Source organism: Desmodus rotundus, chromosome 9 (genome assembly GCF_022682495.2).
Source record: "Desmodus rotundus isolate HL8 chromosome 9, HLdesRot8A.1, whole genome shotgun sequence".
NCBI lineage: Eukaryota > Metazoa > Chordata > Mammalia > Chiroptera > Phyllostomidae > Desmodus > Desmodus rotundus.
This window is the reverse complement of record NC_071395.1, coordinates 13,314,256-13,333,759: the sequence shown is the minus strand read 5'-3', so window position 1 is coordinate 13,333,759 and position 19,504 is coordinate 13,314,256. Positions and strand designations below refer to the sequence as shown.

The following is a 19,504-nucleotide window of genomic DNA, read 5'->3' as shown; positions in this document are numbered from 1 at the left end:
CACATGGGACCCACTGTCCTATCTTTTTATTGAAAACTAACTGTAGAGACAAACACACAAGAAGATGAATTCAAAGAGACCAGAGCTGTTATAGGGGAAGGTAGACAGCACCGGATAAATTCATATCAGGGAGAAATCATTCAGCCCGGGCAGTAGAGGGAGCAGCAAAAGTTACAGAGGAGGAAGGAGGAAGGCTGACAGGGAGTGCGGAGGAACGGCAAGTGTGTCTAGAGCATGGGGAAGTGTGTCTGGAGCTGAGGCTGGAAGAGACTAGGCTACAAAGGCAAGCCAAGCCCCCCAGCCCAGCTGGAACCTATTCCCACCCTACCCCCCACCCCGCCCCCTCTAAACAGGAAGGCTGTACAGCAGCCAGGCTCTGCTCTTTACTGTCCAACCTCCCCTCCTCCGCCACGGTAATCCAGAAACCAAGGGTGGGGTGTGGGCAATAAGTTTGCGTTGGATCAGAGATCTTCAAAGTGAAGTACAGGTACTCCTGGGGAAGCCCACGACTTTTCAAGGTCTATACGGGCACAAAGAGTTCCAAAGAAACCAATTTCCAGATCCGCTATTTTCATATAGTTATAATAGTTTATTATTATCCCTTTTTATGAGGGATATGCCTGAAATGTGCCTGAGGCAAGCAGATTTCTAGCAAGTTCTCCTTTCCCTGTTCCCCTTTCATAATCACCCTTCTCTCACTTTTTGAAAGGAAGGCATCTTTCTCCCCATCCTTGCCCTGTGCCTTGCCTCTCCGGAGTGCCAAATGAAGGGACAATCAGAAAACGTGGCATCAGAGAAACTTCCTCCAATGAGAGTGCTGATATCACACCACCCACATCTACTTCTCTACATGTCCCACACAGTTTACTTTTATGCCTAAGTATTTCTTATCGTAAGTTAATTTGGTTAATCACATACTAGTATTTAAAGAAACATAAAGAATCATTTTTAACAACAAAAGTACTCATTTAAAAATTAAATTTAAATTACATATTCCTGTTGCTGAGGAGGGAGGAGCGCCAAGAAATTGCCAAGAAACTATACTGTAAAGTTTCTAACTGTAAAATGTTCAGTTAAAGAATAATTGCTGGAAAATTTCAGAGGTCAGTGCTAACAGTGTGCAAGGGCTATTTTGTCTCTCAAATTTCTACGAGAAGGTCTCTGAGCAAGAGACCCAGGGAGAATGGAATGGCACAAGCGGTCTTTGACTCTGCCACCGGTCTCTTTTCATGTTGCTGTGATAAGTAGAGCTCCCCCTGCCACCATCCTTACAGTTCCTTTATCTGAGTAAATACCTGTGTCACTCTCCTGCTCACCCCTGCATTCTGTCTGCACACTTGGAGGAACCACAGTGTTGAGAGGAAACAACTATGTATTGTTAGAACATGACCAGCTAATAGGGACTCAGAATTTTTTGTCCATTCTTACGTGGTTTACACACAGTCCCCTGCCCTTCTGAAAACAATTGACAAGACACCAGGAGACTCGACGTGGGATAAGCACTGGAAAATATATGCATACAAATACCCAGCCTCCTGATACAAAATGTGCACAAACAGTGTTGTTGAACTGAACTGAGATCAAAAAGCCTCGTATTCCCTATAAGAAGCCTCTGGTTCCCTAGAATCAGAATTTCCTGATTCTAGCACTAGAGAACGTTTTTAAGAAAGGATACCATTCCTTGACATAAACAAAATAATAGGCATACTCGTTGTTTAGTCATAATAGTTAATTACTACAATTCACCATTAAACAGTTAGGAGAGAACACATTCCAATGCTACTAGCTACAACCCCAGACGCTCTCTCTAGACTCTCCTACGGAATTTTTCCAACCGATCCGTCAAATACGGTCGCAGCAAGCACTTCAGCAACATTCAGCCTCCATAGTCTCACGCAGTAATCTTTAATCACTGGGTAAACTCATCCACGAGCCAATAACTGAGCTGAAGAAAGAAGCTGGCTTCTTGTCAACCTTCAGACCATAAAGCCCTCTGAAAGGGGATTCCCCAAACAGCTGACTAGCCCACCCCCGGTGTCACGTGCTGGGAGAGTCTTCCGTCCTGATCTCGCCATGAATCCCAGGCTTCTGCTCAGATGGATGAATAGATAGATTGATAATGTAGATCAATCCACATTTGCCTACTATCTGTCAAGCTCTGTCAGCAAAAACAGTATAAGTCAGACAAAGGTTTTCACTCAGAAACCATAAAAGAAACTTCTCCAAAGAACCAAACACATATACACACTCATGTGAATATGATTTGGTCATAAAGGTGATCTTTCAACATACATTTAATAATGTCAAGCATGTTAAGCACCACGTAAGCATTGCTTTAGACCCAACGTTCTGTCCTCATAACACTGCATAGAAATAAAAGAGTGGTTGACGGTCACTGTCAACTTGTGGAAAGTGTTTCTATGGAAATAATGCCAACCTTCATAAACACCAGTGATCAAATCTGTCTGGGTTCAAATCCCAGCTCTACCATTTTCTAGCTGTAACTTTGGGAAAGTTATGTAATTACTCTGTGCTTCCATTTCCTCGGCTCTATAATACATTCCCTACCACCACATACATTTCTGATGACAATTTTAAAAAATACATTCTTGGAACAATATCTGATACATAATAAGAACTCAAAAAAATTAACTGGGATTAGTATTATTTATTATAATTCAAGTTGTGGGTCCAAAGACAGTACTCTGTGTTACCATTACCTAACCTTCAAAAGAACAGTTACATCCCTGGCTGGTGTGGCTCAGTGGATTGAATGTGGGCCTGCAAACCAAAGAGTTGTTGGTTCGATTCCTAATCAGGGCACTTGCTTGGGTTGTGGGCCAGGTCCCCAGTGTGGGGTGCACAAGAGGCAACCACACATTGATGTTTCTCTTTCTCTTTCTCCCTCCCCCCTCTCTAAAAATAAATAAATAAAATCTTTTTTAAAAAAGAATAGTTACACAGTAACTAAAGTTTAACAGTAAGGATGGTCTTCTAAATTTTAAAATCTTTTAAAAAGTGTTTTTGGGTCCAAGACCCATTTAAAAAGCTGTTTAGAATTATGGGTATTTTCCTCAGAAAAATCCAGTTATACCCAAATTTCAGGGCTTCATTCCCAGCCTCCTTAGGTCTGCTCAGAACCAGTAAATGTGAGATGGAGAACCTTTGGGGTTTAAAATCCTTCAATTACTAAACTCTGTTTCAATCAACTTTAAAACACTGTTTATTCCCATCCTCCAAAGGAGTTTATAAACATGCATTCCATTATGTTTGTGATACAGCTGTTGACATTTATATATTAATCCCACAGATTAAAACAAAAAGCATCCCTTGTTTTTCTTAAACCCACCAGTAATCTGTAGGAAAATTCCAAACTCCAGAACTATAACTTCAAATCAGATTCTGGAGTTTCTACTTCCAATGAGCAGAGCAGTGAATTCCAATGTTTTCAAAACTGTTTGGGGTCAGAGATTCATTTTAAAAGCTGAGTAGAACACTCTGCCTATTAAACCTTCCCCACCAGGGGCCATCCCAACCCCTCTTTGTCTCTCCCAAAGCAGATGCTACTTCAGGAAATGTCAGTCTGAGTAGGACCAGAACTTTGAAAGGATAAAACAGAGGGAGAAAGATAAGAATAGGGCATTAAAGCACTATTGTAACAAAGCTTCAGAACTTTTTGAGACTTTTTAACTAAATGAAGTAAAATTTAACATTTTTCATCACTTGGAAAATCTAACATGGCGATGGCTTTGTTTTCAGCCCTTTCCTTTATATATGTTTACATTCTTTCTTTAGTACCTCCTCTCTCTGTCTACCAGGCCCACTGAAACTGCATTTTAATAAGAGGGCAGGTGTTTAACACTTACTCAATATTGCACTGGATGCGTTCAGTGGAACAGTTCACCGTGCAGCTCTGCACAGCAGGATGCTGCAACCAGCGAGACCTGACTTATTGGTTCAGTCCTGTCTCTCTAGGCACACGGACAAGATGAAGATGCCTATCAGCTACTAGGAGAAACCCCCACCAGTGTTATGACATTAGAAAGTAGCTGTGTTATAACATCGTACCCCTGAAACCTATGCAATGTGGTTAACCAACGTCACCCCAATAAAGTAATTTTTTAAAAATAGCTTCAAAAAACACAATGAAAAATAATAGCTAGTGGTAACCATTTCACTTCCAGTTTCAAAACTTCTGACTCATCCTATAAAAATCTGTTATAAGCATTACTGGACAATAACCTTGCTTGAGACATACGTTGAAGTTGACAAACTCTTCACATGCATGGAATTGCATGGTTAAATTCAAATATATTGTATACACTCGCAATATGCAGTTTTAATAACAGTAGAAAAAAATAACTGGATTTTCATTTAAAGCCACAATTTGTCCCCATGCACAAAAAAATAATTCAAAGTAGACCAAAGACCCAAATATAAGATCTGAAACAACAGACAGAAGAAAAGGTAGGTACTAAACTCACAGACCTTAGTCAGAGACAACACTTATGAACTTGACCCCAAAGGCAAGGGAAGTAAAGGCAAAACTAAATGAATGGGTCTGCATCAGACTGAAAAGCGTCTGCACAGTAAAGCCACCTTGAATAAGGGATTTGATTGCAGTGCAGGACTGCATGCCTTCCAAGTCCCTAATACTGCTTTTCTAAGAGACGAGTGTCTTGTCCCGGGTTGGCACTAACAACACAGACCCAAGGCAGACTGCCAAACAGTGACCATTCCTGCAAGTTCCTCTCCCTGGGAAAACAAGGGTCCTCACTAAAGAAGAGGAGCGCAATTCGATTTTGTCTGCAAAGGTAGAGACAGTCGCGCAGGCGCACACACACACGTTGGCACTGGCCCTCGAGGAGTTTGGGAGGGAGCAAGGAAGAAGCAGGGAGCTGCGGTACCTTTCTTGAACTTTCTGAGCTCAATTAGGTGAGAAACTCAGCGCTTTGTGCTGCCAGACCCCGTCTTCTCCCGAACCGGCAGCTTGGCGACGGTGGCCAGGCGCACGTCCAGGCTGTCAGCCAGCCCCCGGGAGGCTCGCCTGCAGCTGGCAGCGCGCGAAGAGGGCAACGCGCTGGGGAGCCCGCGGGATGGGCAGGTGGACCAGCGATCTGCGCTCCTCTGGAAGTGGAGGATGGCGAGAAGAGCGCACGAGAGATACAAAGGGTCAGAAGGTGGAAAACCTCTGCACGAAGCGCAAGCGAAAACTGAAGTTGCGGTCAAGTGTTGCCCATAAGAGGGCGGGGCAGCCGGCCGGCAGCCTGTTGGGGGAAACGGGTGGGTCCAACTGGAGTTGGGAGGGGCCCGAGGCGGAGACTCTTCTGGCAAAATTCTATCGCCCTCTCAACCAGCACCCCAGTTCCCAAAGCGGAGAAACGGAGCTCGGTACCTCCATCGAGTCCCGGCTGCAGGGTCGGGGGCTGCGGGCAGCGCAGCCCGGGGCGCGGCCACCCGGCTCCCTTCTCTATTGGGCTACGACAGGGAGCGAGGCACCTGGGATTCCCCAGAGCGCTCTGAGACCAGGGAGTCCCAACCCCCCAGCAAAAAGAAAAGTGAAAGAGAAAGAGTGAGGAGCAGAGGCGAAGATAAACAGTCCCAGCGACTTGGGGGGAAGGGAGGGATGGCAGCGGCCCGAAGGTAACTACCCCTGGTGTCGCGGCCCCCTCCCCCTGGGCTTGGTACGCAGGTCAGGTTTCTGCCACTGCCGCGCGCACGGGGCGCAGAACTTGGAGGACTAGCGGGAGGTGGTCGGGGAGCGCTGGCCCCTGGCCTCAGCCTGTACCTCCTTGTGCACCTGCGGAGAAAGAGCGAAGAGATGCCGGGGAGCCCACCCGCGGTGTCCACGGAGCCGGGCATGGCGCTGGCGCTGGCGCTGGCGGGAGGCTTCCCCCGGGAAGCCCGGACCCGGGGCGGGGCGCAGTGCGCATTGGAGCCCCACAGAAAAAAAGGGAAAGATGTGTTGGCTTGGGGTGGACTTCCTCTACAGACCAAACCCTTGGCTCACACTGGAAAAAGGCAGGCTCTGAAGTCTTAACAGAGAAAACGTTGGGTAACTAATACTTTGTCCAAGGCAACCAGCACGGAGGGTGAACTTGAAAGAATGAGCCTGTCTGCTGATCACTGATCACTGTACCAGTCTGGTGCGTAGTTGGGTGTAAACGTTGCACGTGATCCCATTTAATGGCATCTCCTGAAATTGTATTATTGCAGTGTTTCATCGTCGAGGCGGAGTAATCTGCATGCCAGAATCAGCAGGAAAGGCCTCGGGCCCAGTTGTGGAAGCACTTTGGAGAACCTTGCACACGTGTGAGCCACCAAAAATCCCTAATGGAAGGCACTCCACCAAATTTTTCAGAATTATGCCATAGAAAAAAAGATAAAGCTCTGTGGAGCTTAGTAAAACACCTGTGCTTTTTTTTTTTTGTATTACATTCATGTTAAAAATAAAACAGAAAAATATTAGAAGTGATTTAAATATCAAACTGCATAAAGTTCCACATACAACCAAATAAGTGAGATATAAAAGTGTGAAAACAGTTTTGTACAACCATTCAACACTTTACCACAGTTAGAAATTACAATTAAATGAAACAATCGTTCTTTTCTGTCCAAGACAATACAGTGTTCAGTTTTCTTGTGATGGTGCCAATGACTTCAAATCCAATCAGACTTTGCATAGCAACATCCTGAAGCTCTCATCAGCAGAATGAGGATACTGTGAGAGCCTGCATCAGGGTTGGAGTTCTTTGCAAGAGATATGGCAACCACAAAAGGACTAAAGTACATGTCCGTGTGAATACAGAGATTAGGGACAGAGAAATGGACCTGTGTCCCCAGCCTCAACTTGGACAACAGCAGAGCTTCTTGGGCTCCTGCATGGCGAACTACCTACTTTCAAACCTCTTCTGGCCTCCCTTGTCGATGCTGTGTGCTCTGCAGCTGGTGGCAGAAGTCGATGTCCAGATAGGCAGGCACCTCATTGGCCACACTCAGCACCAACTAGCAGAGCCAGCTATGGCTGCTGCCAGAGGACTCATCATCACACGCTTTGTCTGGGCTGCCCAGGGGAACTGCAAGAATCTGATCTTAGCTGGGTTCACTAGCTGGCAGACTCCAGAGTCTCGTCAGTTGTCCCCAGGGCTGAGGGGAATCAATGGCTGGCAGTGCACTTCTAATATATGGCCACCTTGAATGTTCTAAGCGACTGGAGAGTTTTCACAACACACTGAAACTGATGGGAATTTTCTTCATAGAGCTGAGCTTTAAAGCACTATCTGAGTACATAGAATAATAAAATTGGTCTACAAATATTGATTGGGTTTCTAATATATGTAAGTTCTGGAACAAGATGGGCAGAATGATATAAAAAACTTGTATTGGGGAAATAAATAATATAAATAACAGTAAAGTGAAATAAAAAATGAGTACAGCCATAATGAACGCTTTGCTCTACTGCTTGCCTACCAAATACATAATATTGTTTTCTCAATTACAGAAAGAAAAATATTTTGAATTAATTATGTAAATGCCTGCAAGTCAATAACACTGGGTTTTCAGCATAAATTCTTGTTGCACTGTGCACAAACAGAAAACTCTAATACATGCAACTTGTTTTCCAGTTGCCACAGGCTGTTTAGCAAGATATTGAAAATTACTCACACCAGTGAACAAGTAAATTCCACTGTACAAGTTAAATGCAAAGACCAAGATTGATGAAATAATTTGAAACTGCCTTAAAAGAACTAATAAATTATAATGTGGAAAGCAGCAGAAATTAATTAAACTCACAGAAGTGACCACAATATTTATTTGATGTTAAAGAATTAACAATAAAATTATAGTTCAGTAAGTTTTAGTATCTGATTTTTCATGCCAAAGACAATGTTTGGCAATTGGGCAGTTGCCTTTAAAATAAATTTCCAGTGAATGTTTTCTATAGCTTCTGAGACTATGTGGAAGAAGTTAAAATTAACTCATCTGATTTGGTGTTCAAAGTCCATGATTATGACTCTATTTATGATTTTCCGATGAGCAAACCGCAGGCCAAGAAAACAAGTTGATCTCTGGTCTTTGAAAAACATGGCCTACAGTACTTCCAAGTTCTATTCTGATTAAAGCACATGTGAAAAGCACGTGTAGCCTTACCTCAAGATTGCTCCCACCTCTGATTTCTTGGTGGTCCTGACGATAAAGTAATATTCTTCCTCTTACAGATTACTTAAATTTTCAAGAGCCTCTTAAACTACTGCTTTTACAGAGCTATAGCAGTATCAGCTAACACTTCTGTTGTCCCTAGGGTGTATCCCCAGGTGCTTGCCAAGCACAAATACTAACTCATTAAACCCTCACAGCCATGCTGTGAGATATGAACCATTATTCTCTCCATTTTACAAGCGGAGAAACCAAGGCCCAGAGAGATTACAGGGCGTGCCTGAAATCACATGCAATCGAGTGTCCCAGCAAGGATTTGAACTCAGGGGTCTGGCTTCAGTACACATCCCCTCCCCTCTGCAGCCTCTAAATTGACAACCCCCGCTTCTAACACCGAAAGTTCCCGAGGAAAAAAGCCTCGCAGGCCAGCTTTGTTTACTGCAGAGTAATATTAGCCACTACAAGGGAGGAAACTCCTCAGTTCCCTTGAGTTTATGCTTCCTGATCTCATTGTGCTTCTGTGATCAAACTGGCCTGGGTGTTACAGACCTGATGCAAATAGGTTATTTGAATACGGTAACTGACAAAAGGCTGGCAGCGTCAGAAACAGCGGAACTCACAGCGGGCAGATTCCGGCCTGGTCCTGGTAGAGATGCATGATTTTGTTTGCACGGAAGTGTGAAAGTGTACTCACGGAAAGAGGGGAAAGGACACCTAGTTTCAAGCTCCAGATTAATTAAAAACGATTATGTAAGAACAGACTTAATTCTTATTATGTTTAAAAGTATACGGAATCTTAAATGTTTGGGTACACAGGAGGGGGAAGAAGCAGTTTAAATAAAACAGAGAGAGGATGTGCTAACAGTACGATGCTGAACAGTCTTTTAAGGCTGCCCTTGTCAATCAAAGGCCAGTTCGAATTATCTCAGATTTATAACATGAGGGTGCACATATCCATGTCAGTACCTATCTAATCTACATCCACACACATATATCATATGCACGTGTTGCATTAACTCACTCCTGAGGCTCTCTTCTGCCCGTGCTTTGTGTCCTAAATTTAAACAAGAGCCACGTTGACAGTTTCCCAACATGTGTTCTGACAATTCCCCAAATTAAACAGAAAGTTTGAAATCAACCATGTATCAAAGAAAAAAAAATCATAGAGGAAATTGTGAAATACTTTGAATTGAATGATAATGAAAAGAAAATATGTCAAAATTTACAGGATGCAACTTAGAGAAGAATGTACAGTTGTCAATACTTATAAATAAAAAAGGTTAAAATTAGTAGAATAAGCTTCCACTTTAAACTAGGAAAAAAGAGGAAAATATACACAAAGGAAGGAAACAATAGATAAAAAGCTAAAATGGAATAGAAAATCAATGAAAACAAGTTATTTATTTGAAAAGATCAATAAAATTGGTAAATCTGTAGCTAAATTGATCAAAGGAAAAGGAGAGAAAATACAGAGTTACCTTTATCGATATGGAAAGAGGAGACATCACTACATTTGCTATAGACAGAAAGAATAAAGAACATGGAAAACAACTTGGTGGCAATAAATTTGACAACTTAAAGGACAAATTCCTTCACCGCCACAAGTTACAAAGGCTGATACATATACATACACACAAAGAGAATGTTTAAATTAATCTATATCCATTATAGAAACTTAATTCATAATTAGAATCCTTCCCACAGGTAAAACTCCAGACCCAAATGGATTCATTGGCAGATTCTATTCAACAATTAAGGAAAAATAATGCCAATCTATACAAACTCTAAGAAAATATAGGGGAAAGAAACACTTCTCAACTTATTTTATGAGGTCATAATTGCTCTGTCAAAACCAGCAATGATATTCCATGAAAAGAAATGTACAGCAGCATATTTTTCTGAACATAACACAGAAATTCCTAACAAAATATTAACAATCTAACCTAATGTATAAAAAGGCTACTACATCAGGAACAAATGGGGATTACCCATGTAATGAATGCAAAGCTGATTTAACATTTAAAAGCCAATCAATGTAATGCTCAGGAGTAATGGAATAAAGGAGAGAAAGCATTTGACAAAATTCACCATGCAGCCCTGATGAAACCTCTCAGCACATGAGGAATGGAGGGAAACTCTCTCAACCTGATAAAGAGCAACTACAAATAAGTCTATAGCTAATATTTTACTTGCTAGTGAAAGATGAATGCTTGACCCCTAAAATCAACTCCAAGCAAAAGGGTCTGCTTTCCTCACTCCTATTCAACTAATACCGGGGAGCCTAGACAGTGCAATAATGTACAAAAAGAAACAAAGTCATAAAGAATGAAAAGAAATGGGTGAAAGGTCTTTATCTGCAGAGAATCAGTCCCTGAGGAACCTACCAGTAAACTTCCTAGTAATAAAAGTAAACGTAGCAGGATACAAGAAATCTATGAACATAAATTATAGCTTTTATACATCAATAACTAGAAGTTAAAAAAAATAAATATGATTTATGAAAGCACACATTTAACAGCGTGCACTCTGAAAACTACAGCACGCTGGGTGCGGTGAGAAGCTGCAGTGATCTCGGTCAGAGGCTGAGAAACCCTGGCCTGCAGCCTGCAGCCTGCTTTGTTTTTAGCGTTCAGCCACACCCATTTGTTTCTATTAGGCATGACCGCTTTTGCAGTTGAGACATTCCAAGAGACCATATAGTTTATCAAAGCTTAAACAACATTTATGACCTTGCCCTTTACAGAAAAAGTTTATCGACTCTTTATCTAAATGTTCCAAAGGATACCATATTCATGAATTGGAAGACTCGATGTTAAGATGTCAGTTCCCGCTCCCCGCCCCCCCCCAGCATATCTATAAATTCCTAGCAATTCTGGTAGCTTTCCGGTACAACTGGAGGAGCTGATTGTGAAACTGATATGCAAATACAGGGAAGCTAAAAGAGGCAAGACACTTTTTGGAAAGAAGGATGTGGGAGAATTTATACTACCAGATATCAAGACTTAATATAAACGTATAAAAGACCAGAGCAATAGAGTAATGTAGTCATGGCATAAGAATACACACAAAAAGCAATGGGACAGAAGCAATGGGACCTATTTAGGTCAGAAAAAAAAAATCCACAGGTACATGGCTAATTTGTTTTGGCAACTGTGCTAAGGTAAAAGTGAAACAATAATCTATTCAACAAACCATATAAGAACAAACAACTGGGTTTTCAGTTGGAAAATATTTTCCATTCCCAAGCTCCTATCACTCATAAAAATTAACACAATAAATGTAAAAACTAAAAAATAAACTGCATAGAAAGCGCAGGAGGAAATCTTTGCAATCTTGAGGTAAGTAAAGATTTCTTGGACAGAATACAGAAAAAGTACTATGAATAGAAAAAAGTGATAGAATTGGATTTATATCAAAATATGAACTGTCTTTCTCTCTTTAAAGTCCAAAATGATACCAACATACTAAAAGTTCCAGAGAATCTTGCACTTTAAAATCCTGTTTGATACTATTTGCTTCATTTTTCAAATTTATTAGTCTAAGAACCCTTTTACAGCAGAACACCAGTGAACCACTTACAGAACTTGTATTTCAGAACAGACGCACTGGCTAAGTGTTATTGACGACACATTGCTTTCTTTTGAAGTGAACTTTATTATCAATGCAGATCGAGGGAGGAGAGCCATAGCTGTCAGATAATTATTGCTGTCATGGAATGCGTTCTGTGTTTGATTCACTCACCATTTAGTGTGATATTTTTAATGTTTGGGAGTTATACTCATTTCTCTAGGGCATTCAACATTATTTTAAGCCAACATTTTGTGATGTTGGCTTAACTATTCACCTACTAATAATTATTTACAGCTTGACATATTTTTTATTCAAATGAAGAAGTCCTCATATAAAATTCGGCTGGAGAGTCTCAAGTTTAAACGTAGATTGCACTTCCTCTGATGAGAGGAGTCTGAAAGACATTGCAGAAAGAGGCCTTGGTCTTACAAAGAAACTCACCCTATGTCTCCACTTTATTTTGAAAGCAAATGGGGCATCGAGAAAACAAGTAACTTGTACCTAATGAAATATCCAAGTAATGGTAGACCTCCGAATTGATGCCTTAAGAAGGGACCACAATATCACTAAATTTCTTCGGCTGTAGATCTTAAAATAGACAATAATGATTACATTTCAAAATATCCCCAACAAGGATCACCAAAAGCCAGCATTAGTCCAGTGTAAAAAAGGGTTGTCAATAAATACTGTATTAATTCAACAAACCACAGCAGTAACTAACCACTCCATTCAGCTGAAACAGCAAAGCAAGTCTTAGGTATGTGTAATATCATGCCTGTTTGGATTCTTCCCTATTATTGCACGTAGAAAATGGTGCTATGTTCCAAGAAAGCACTTCAAAATTTACTATTGATTGCATAAAGTCAGCAACTCACAAAAACATTGAATGGCTATTTTCCTAAAAAATGGCTTTCAAAGGGGAGGGTTAGCAATATGTTTCGTTGGAAGCATAAATACGAAATAAAGTCATCGTGCAGGCAAAGGAAAATCTTATTCTTGCAAAGATAACTTTTATGTTCAGATATAGTGAAAATACAAGTGTCGTAAACAGTTATCCATGGTATTTGAAGGTATTTTCATCCACACACAAAGAGCTAATTACGGGTATGTGAATTGTGTGGGAAGCTTTGCTGCTTCATTTGCTTGTCTCACCCCCAAAATACACATCTTACCTTTAACATCTACTTTTGTTTGCATTCATATAATGCTTAGTGTGGGAAATCTAAGATGTGTGGGTTCAAAATGGGCTCGGACAAGCCTGAAACTAATGTTGTCAAATCATCCTTTCCCTGGCATTTACTCACTGCTGACTGCACTCAGAAGTTACTGCATGTCAAAGATTGTAGGCCAGTGGTATAGTACAGGGTATAGTCCCTCCTTTCCTAAGGGAAAATATGTGACATAACCTCTACAGGAAGAAGTTTACAATGTGTTGTGGTTGATTTTTGTAGGTTAATGCAACTACAAGTAGTGGTTTGCAAATAACCCTGTACAAAAATCTTCACTACAATTTTCTATCAAAATTACTTTGAGGTACTATCACAATATAATCATAGTTAGCTAGCTTTTCTTCTTATGATGGTTTAGTGGGAGTTTTCATGCCAGATGTATACTAATTCTTATGCACTCAAAAACTGAGGGAAAGTCCTAGATTAAAGGCTCAAAGACGCAGTCTATTTAAGCAAGTACCATTAAACATTCAAACGTAACTCACAGGTATAGATCCACAGCGATAAGATAATGTTTTGCGATGGTAGTGTGGCATGGCATCATTGGAAAATACAAAATTGGGAAATACTTTAATGTGGGCCCAGTTTTAAATCTACTTGGCCTCATTTGCAAGTGAAGATCCAAGATAACTTGTCCAGGATCACACAGAAATTAAGTGTTGAATCTAATATTTGAAGCCATGTCCATGAGCAAAGCCCCAGCTTCTCTAATATTTTGTGAGCACTGGCCCATATGTGATTAACCACGGTTATGTTTCTCACTGCCTACACTATGGCAGGTACAGCCTTGTGGCTTGATATACATCGTGGTTAATCCTAAAACTAAATGCAGCAAGGTGGGAGTTGTATCTCCAATTTACATATGGCAAAACTGGAGTTCACACAAATTTACATACATTTTCTTGGAGATGAAATCAAGAAACAACCATGGAGGGAAAAACAGCCCATTAAAACGATCTTGTGATATTACTTCAAAGTAATTATGAAATGAACATCTTTCTCTGGGAACCTATAAAGCATTCAGCTTTGTAACTGAGCCATCCAATTTTTTGGTGCAGTCTGAATTTAATAACCTTTCATAGGTAGAGAAAAAAATAATGTCTGCACCTAAAGTTTCCATTAAAAGAAGTCTCAGTAGAAGGAGTAAAGCAGATTTTATTGAGTAGCTTTTTGAATTAACATAAACAGATGATAAAGTGCTATTTTGACTTTCAAAGGAAAAGATCAGACACCAACCTCACATACTGGGTGGCAGTTGCAGCTGAACCTTAAGGCAATTGCCTTAAAAATTAGGTACTAATCCCATAGGGCGTTATTTATAAAGCTTTTCCTTAGCTGACCCATTGAGTTTCACCTCGGTTTATAAATCTGTATAATTATATTTAGCCTAAAGAATGCATCATTTTGCTACCTCCTACTTCTCTGACCCTTCCAATGTGATTTTTTTTTCTTGTTAATATTTGATGCATGAAGCCAAAGCCTCTTTCAAAGGCCATCTCAAGAGGTTTCTCCTTCAAGGAGACTTTCCATGTTAAGTTCAAGTCACGTTCTTCTTTGTTTAGAATAATTCTTTGGTACTTGTTTGTGATGGCATGATTTGACCCCAGTCTGTTCTGGGTGTGTGCCTCTTTCCTCGCTGAAATGGTGCTATCAGGTTGGCGATGCCTCTCAGAAACCTCAGAAACCGGATGAATACATGTCTTCAAGCTGGGACAGGCTGAAGAGAAAACAGGTGTTTTGTTGGCTTGTGTACTAATCTCTTCTTTGTGGTGCTACTTTTAGGATGAGAGCTGAGTGCCTGGCACATGGTAGGTGGTAAGTATAGAGTAGGAACAGGGAGTTTTGGAGAGGGAGAGAGAGACCTGGGGTCAAATACCAACTCACCATCTAATTTCTTTTGATCTTGGACAAGTCCATGGGCAGCTGCAGTATCTACATTTAAACTGTTGACAAGCACACCATACTTTCCAAGTATTGTGAGACTTGATTTAAGATAATTCCAACAATGAAGTTTTCATTGGGGTGAACAGGTTGTTTGGTGTCGGGAACCGCCCTGCCTGGTTTCAGAAGCTGTAACCCCCCATGGCAAAGGCTGAGTAAAAAGGTCTTGGGACCATAAGCCACTAAGAAGACAAAATTTATCTTCCCAGCAGGGGTGCAGTCTACTTCACTCTGCCTGGCCCCAGGTGGATGACTGGCTAGCCAATGACGGGTAAGATTCCTCAAGGGAGGGACAACAAAAGACAGGCACAGTCTCGAAGGGGCCATCAGGGAAGGACTTAGGGGACTATAGAAAAGGGGTGATGGACCCTCACCCCTCGGCTTTGTCATAGGCTGAGGCCTCATTCTATCTGTAAAAAGTCTCCTAGTCTCTTGGTTGCCCACAACCCCCACCTGACTTAAGGCTGAAACAATGCCAGAGGTGGGTGCAGCCCTGTGCTGGAAATGGCAGTTCCCAGGGGCGATCGGGCTTAAGAAAGAATGTATAAAATCCTGTGAAACCTGCTTTTCTAAGAATACCCTCAATTTAAATGATAACGGTCCAAGCATGAAATGAGTTTGTTTCCCAAAGTTTCATGGCCTTTTGGCTATCTGACCCTGACTCAGAAGAAGCCCTCATAGTTCTATGAATGTTATCTATTGTTTGATCAATACTTCCTGACAATGATTGATGAGCTTTACTTATATGCCCCATATTCCTATGCAAATTAAACCCAATAAAAGCCCACTGAGGAACAGGCTCAAGGCCCTTCTCCTTTGAGAGATTGGCTACCTTTCCTCCCCAAGTAGATCATGTCTTGGTAAACTTATTCTCATCCACAGCAATCCAGGGGAGCTCTGCCCCCACAGTTTGGTTGTCAGGAGGCCTAACCATATAATATTCAGCAATTTTAATATGGTTCAGGCTTCTGTTGTATGTTTGAATGTCAAATAGTCCTAGGATTGTACAATATCACATGTCCTGCTTCTCAATAGCCACATTGTTACTGAACTCAAGGGGTCCACCACTTGGGGTATTCTGTCCAAGAGTGAGACCTGGTGGTTGTTACGTAACTTCATTTACTTGCAGCAAGTAAAAGCAGGGGGATTCACATCCAAAGTTCTCTCTTCCTAAAGGGAGGCTTAGCCATGGCTATATACACTGGTTGTTTAATTACATGTTGATTTCTTCTTTGCCTATGGCTATACTTACCCTGTTGGGTTCCTGTCCAACTCCTCCTGTTTACAGCTGTATCTGCAAAATACGTATGATACATTTTAACATTTAGCAGGAATAACGTTTAGTGAGAACTGCCCTGACTTTGAGACCCTTGTCCTATCTAACATGATCAAATAACTATGTGATTTTATCGAGACTCTTTTCCCAGGTGAGTGCATGAAGGGGTATAACCACCCTGTGTCTGGACTTTATTGGGAATTATTTTGGTATTTTAACCTTTAAATGTAATTTTGGCTGTTGGTTAGAAAAATACCATTCATCATTTGAAAGAAGTAAGTATATTCTCATTTAATAAGTCATTTTATCATAGAGAAGTTTTAAGGTTATTAAATGTCTTTAGGGAACAACTGAGATTACCTTGCAATTGAACTTCTTTAATTTATATAAATGTTACATTTTCTCTTTTGACATATTTAAATCAAATATATATAAATTTTAAGAATAAATGATGCATGTGGACTTATTCTTTTGCAACTCAACTACTGAATTCAATAGTTGATTTAATTTTAGAGATCTGCATTAACACTCAAATTATACTGGTGTCTATTTTCTCCTTTGATCTATATGCCATATATGTAATATTTCTATGCTATATTATTTGGAGTATAAAGTTTTCATATTTTTCATTGATATTTTGCCTGTTATGAATACAAAAATGACTCTTAACCAAAGTCACTTGAATTTTAACTTTGTTGATGTTATTGGGAAAGATAAACAATTCAGACATTTGAATCAGAAAAACCTGGGTTCAAATTCCAACCATGTGATCTTTAGTAAGCCACTTCTTTGAGGCTTAATTTCCTCTTATGTATTGTAATTAAAGAAATAATGCTGACTTCGCCTGGTAGTAAGTATCCTAGTAAGCGACATGACATGTGTACGTTAGCCCAGGTCCTGTGAGAAGGAGGCGCTCACTGAACATGTCGTGGGTGTTCCTACTATTTGCTTCCTTCCTCGGGGCTCTCCATACTTTTAAAATTGTATCTCCGTTCTCTGTTTTTCGTGTTTATGGTTCTCTTAGTATCTCTTTCACCTTGTTACTTTGTTGCTTATTCTAAGAGAACTCTGGGAGTTTTCTTCAACGCACAGATGCCATCCTCTGCGTCAGATCTTCAGCAGGGCCTATTGCGTTATCATTACTGTGTTGACCAGTTGTCCTTCCACCTGCCCCCCTTGTATTCCCAGCTTCTCACCTGCACACGGCACACAGTTCCCTCCTTCTCAGCATATTCTACACGCACGACTGATGCTCATATTTCTCGGGAACAGAAAACACACGAGTCCAGCTTCAGAAGCCAAACAGTTGCCTAAAAGGTTTTTCCCCTCTTATAAATTAGTTTCCCACAGATTTGATTTTCACTGGACTTTCACAGTACTAGGCTCCTCTTTCTCTTATGCTACAGTATGTCTTTTCCTATCTTTTAATTCTGCTCACGGTGTTTCTTGTCATAAAAGCTGCAGTATGTGTCAAATTTGCCTTTTTGTTTCATATCAAAATTATACAAGTGTTTTCTTATATCTTCTTTAAGAACTTTGTACTTCAAATCTCTCTGGAATTTCATGTTTGTTTGTAGCATGTTATATTGATATTTCATGTTACGGTTTCCCAAATGGATGTGCAATTTTCCCAATACTATTTATTGAATAAGCTTTTCCCCCTTGATTTTTATAAAATGCTTTGTCACTTAAAAAAGAATTGTACATAAAAGTGTCCCCTAGATAAAAATAAAATAAAATTATAATGCACTGGGCCCATAAAAGAACATTTGTAACCTGCACAATATGTAATGAATACAATGGCACACAGTGTCCCCCAGACTACCGCAGCCCCTGTGAGCCCTCTCTGGCGATTTGCCTTCATGTCCCGTGTTTCTGTACATCTCGGACCTTCCTTGGGCACCTTTTTCCTTTTTCCTTAAGGTGTATTTCCCAGATGTGCCTTCAGGGAGTGTCTGTGGTGGCAGACCACTTGTCACATGAAAATGTCTTTGCTGGCTCTGATTCCAGTTTGGGAGGACTGTGCACAGACTGAAGATGTTATTCTACTGCCTTATGGCTTCTACTGAGAAGTCTGTCCGGAAGTCACACGTTAGACTCGTTGCCATTTCTTGGTTCCTAATCCGTCTTTTCTCTCTGCTTTTTCTAAATACCTGTTGTTTTATTTGGTGCTCTGAAGTTTTTCATTTCTTATGTACAGAACAGGCTGAGGAGTCCGTTGGATACTATGTAAAAATAATAAGCTGGGAATTAAAGGGACGCAGGTGGAAGGACAACTGGCCAACAAAATGACAACACCACAAAGGGCCCTACTGAAACTCAGATGCAGAACATGACACCTGCTCATTGAAGAAAATTTTTGTACGTACATAGAGTAATTCATCTCATTTGGGACTGGGTGGTGTTTATCAGAATGAGTTCACTAGTTCTCATGAAATTCTCAACCATTCCCCATTTAAGTATTGTCTCTTCAGTCTATTTTTTTTTCATAACTTTGATTAGATATGTGTTAGGCTAGCTCATTGTCTTTTTTGTTTTCAACCACTGTCTCACACATTTCCACAACTTTGTCTCTGTAACAATTGTATGATTTCTTAATTTATATCTTCTGCCTTATAATTTTCTCTTAAACTGTTACTTTGTTAACTTCGTTTTAATTTCACTGACTAGCTTTTTCATTTCTAAAAGTTCAATTTTGCCCTGTTTCAACTATGCCTGCTCATCTTTGATAGGTGCTTGATCCTTATCCATGTTTTTTGTTCCATGTTTTATCGATATAAATTTATTAGTCATGCTCATTTTATTTTTCTAATAACTCCAATATCTGTCTCTTTCTGCTGTGAGTGCTGTTACCTCCCACTCACAAGTCCTTGTTTTATTTATGAGCTTTCTGGTCTTTGATTCTGAGCACACGTTTGGCAACAGGCTGTGGGAATTTGTTGAGTTTCGATGTGAGAATGTTTCACTGGGAAAGAACTTGCCAACTTTCTCTATGTCCCCAAGAGCTAAAAGCCCATTAAGAAGCAGGCCTATGGACAAAAATATCTGGGGAAAGCTCTTCTTCTCCCCTTAGCCAAAGTCAGTCCTGGTCAGAGAGGCCTCCTATGCAAGCCCTTCCATGGTTCAGGTATTTATAACTCTGGGCTTCACATGAGCATCTTCAGTCTAATTCTTCACTACACGGTGGTTCTAATCTAGGTCTTGCCTGCCTTCAGGCTAAGAAGCTCCGAGGTACTGAGGTCTATTTCCCTGGGTCACTGGGCAGCTTCAGGATTCAGTTCCCTCCTGGACTTGTGTCCCTGCTTCATTCCTGGCTTCAGAGAATTTCCAT

At 40.7% G+C, this 19,504-nt stretch overlaps 1 protein-coding gene across 6 annotated transcripts in view; it reads right to left on the bottom strand.

Moving 5' to 3' along the window:
- Positions 1–5,926, bottom strand: part of IL15 (interleukin 15) — a 52,273-nt gene extending 46,347 nt beyond the window's left edge. For 2 of the 6 annotated variants that reach the window (XM_045202699.2, XM_045202696.2), the window contains exon 1: positions 4,908–5,207. The gene's annotated coding sequence lies outside the window, so the exon portion shown is untranslated. Of the gene's footprint in view, positions 1–4,907; positions 5,208–5,395; positions 5,533–5,788 lie in introns of those variants that run through there. The other 4 variants (XM_045202697.3, XM_045202695.2, XM_045202700.2 and 1 more) reach the window with 4 other exon arrangements.
- Between the last annotated feature and the right edge of the window lie 13,578 nt (positions 5,927–19,504).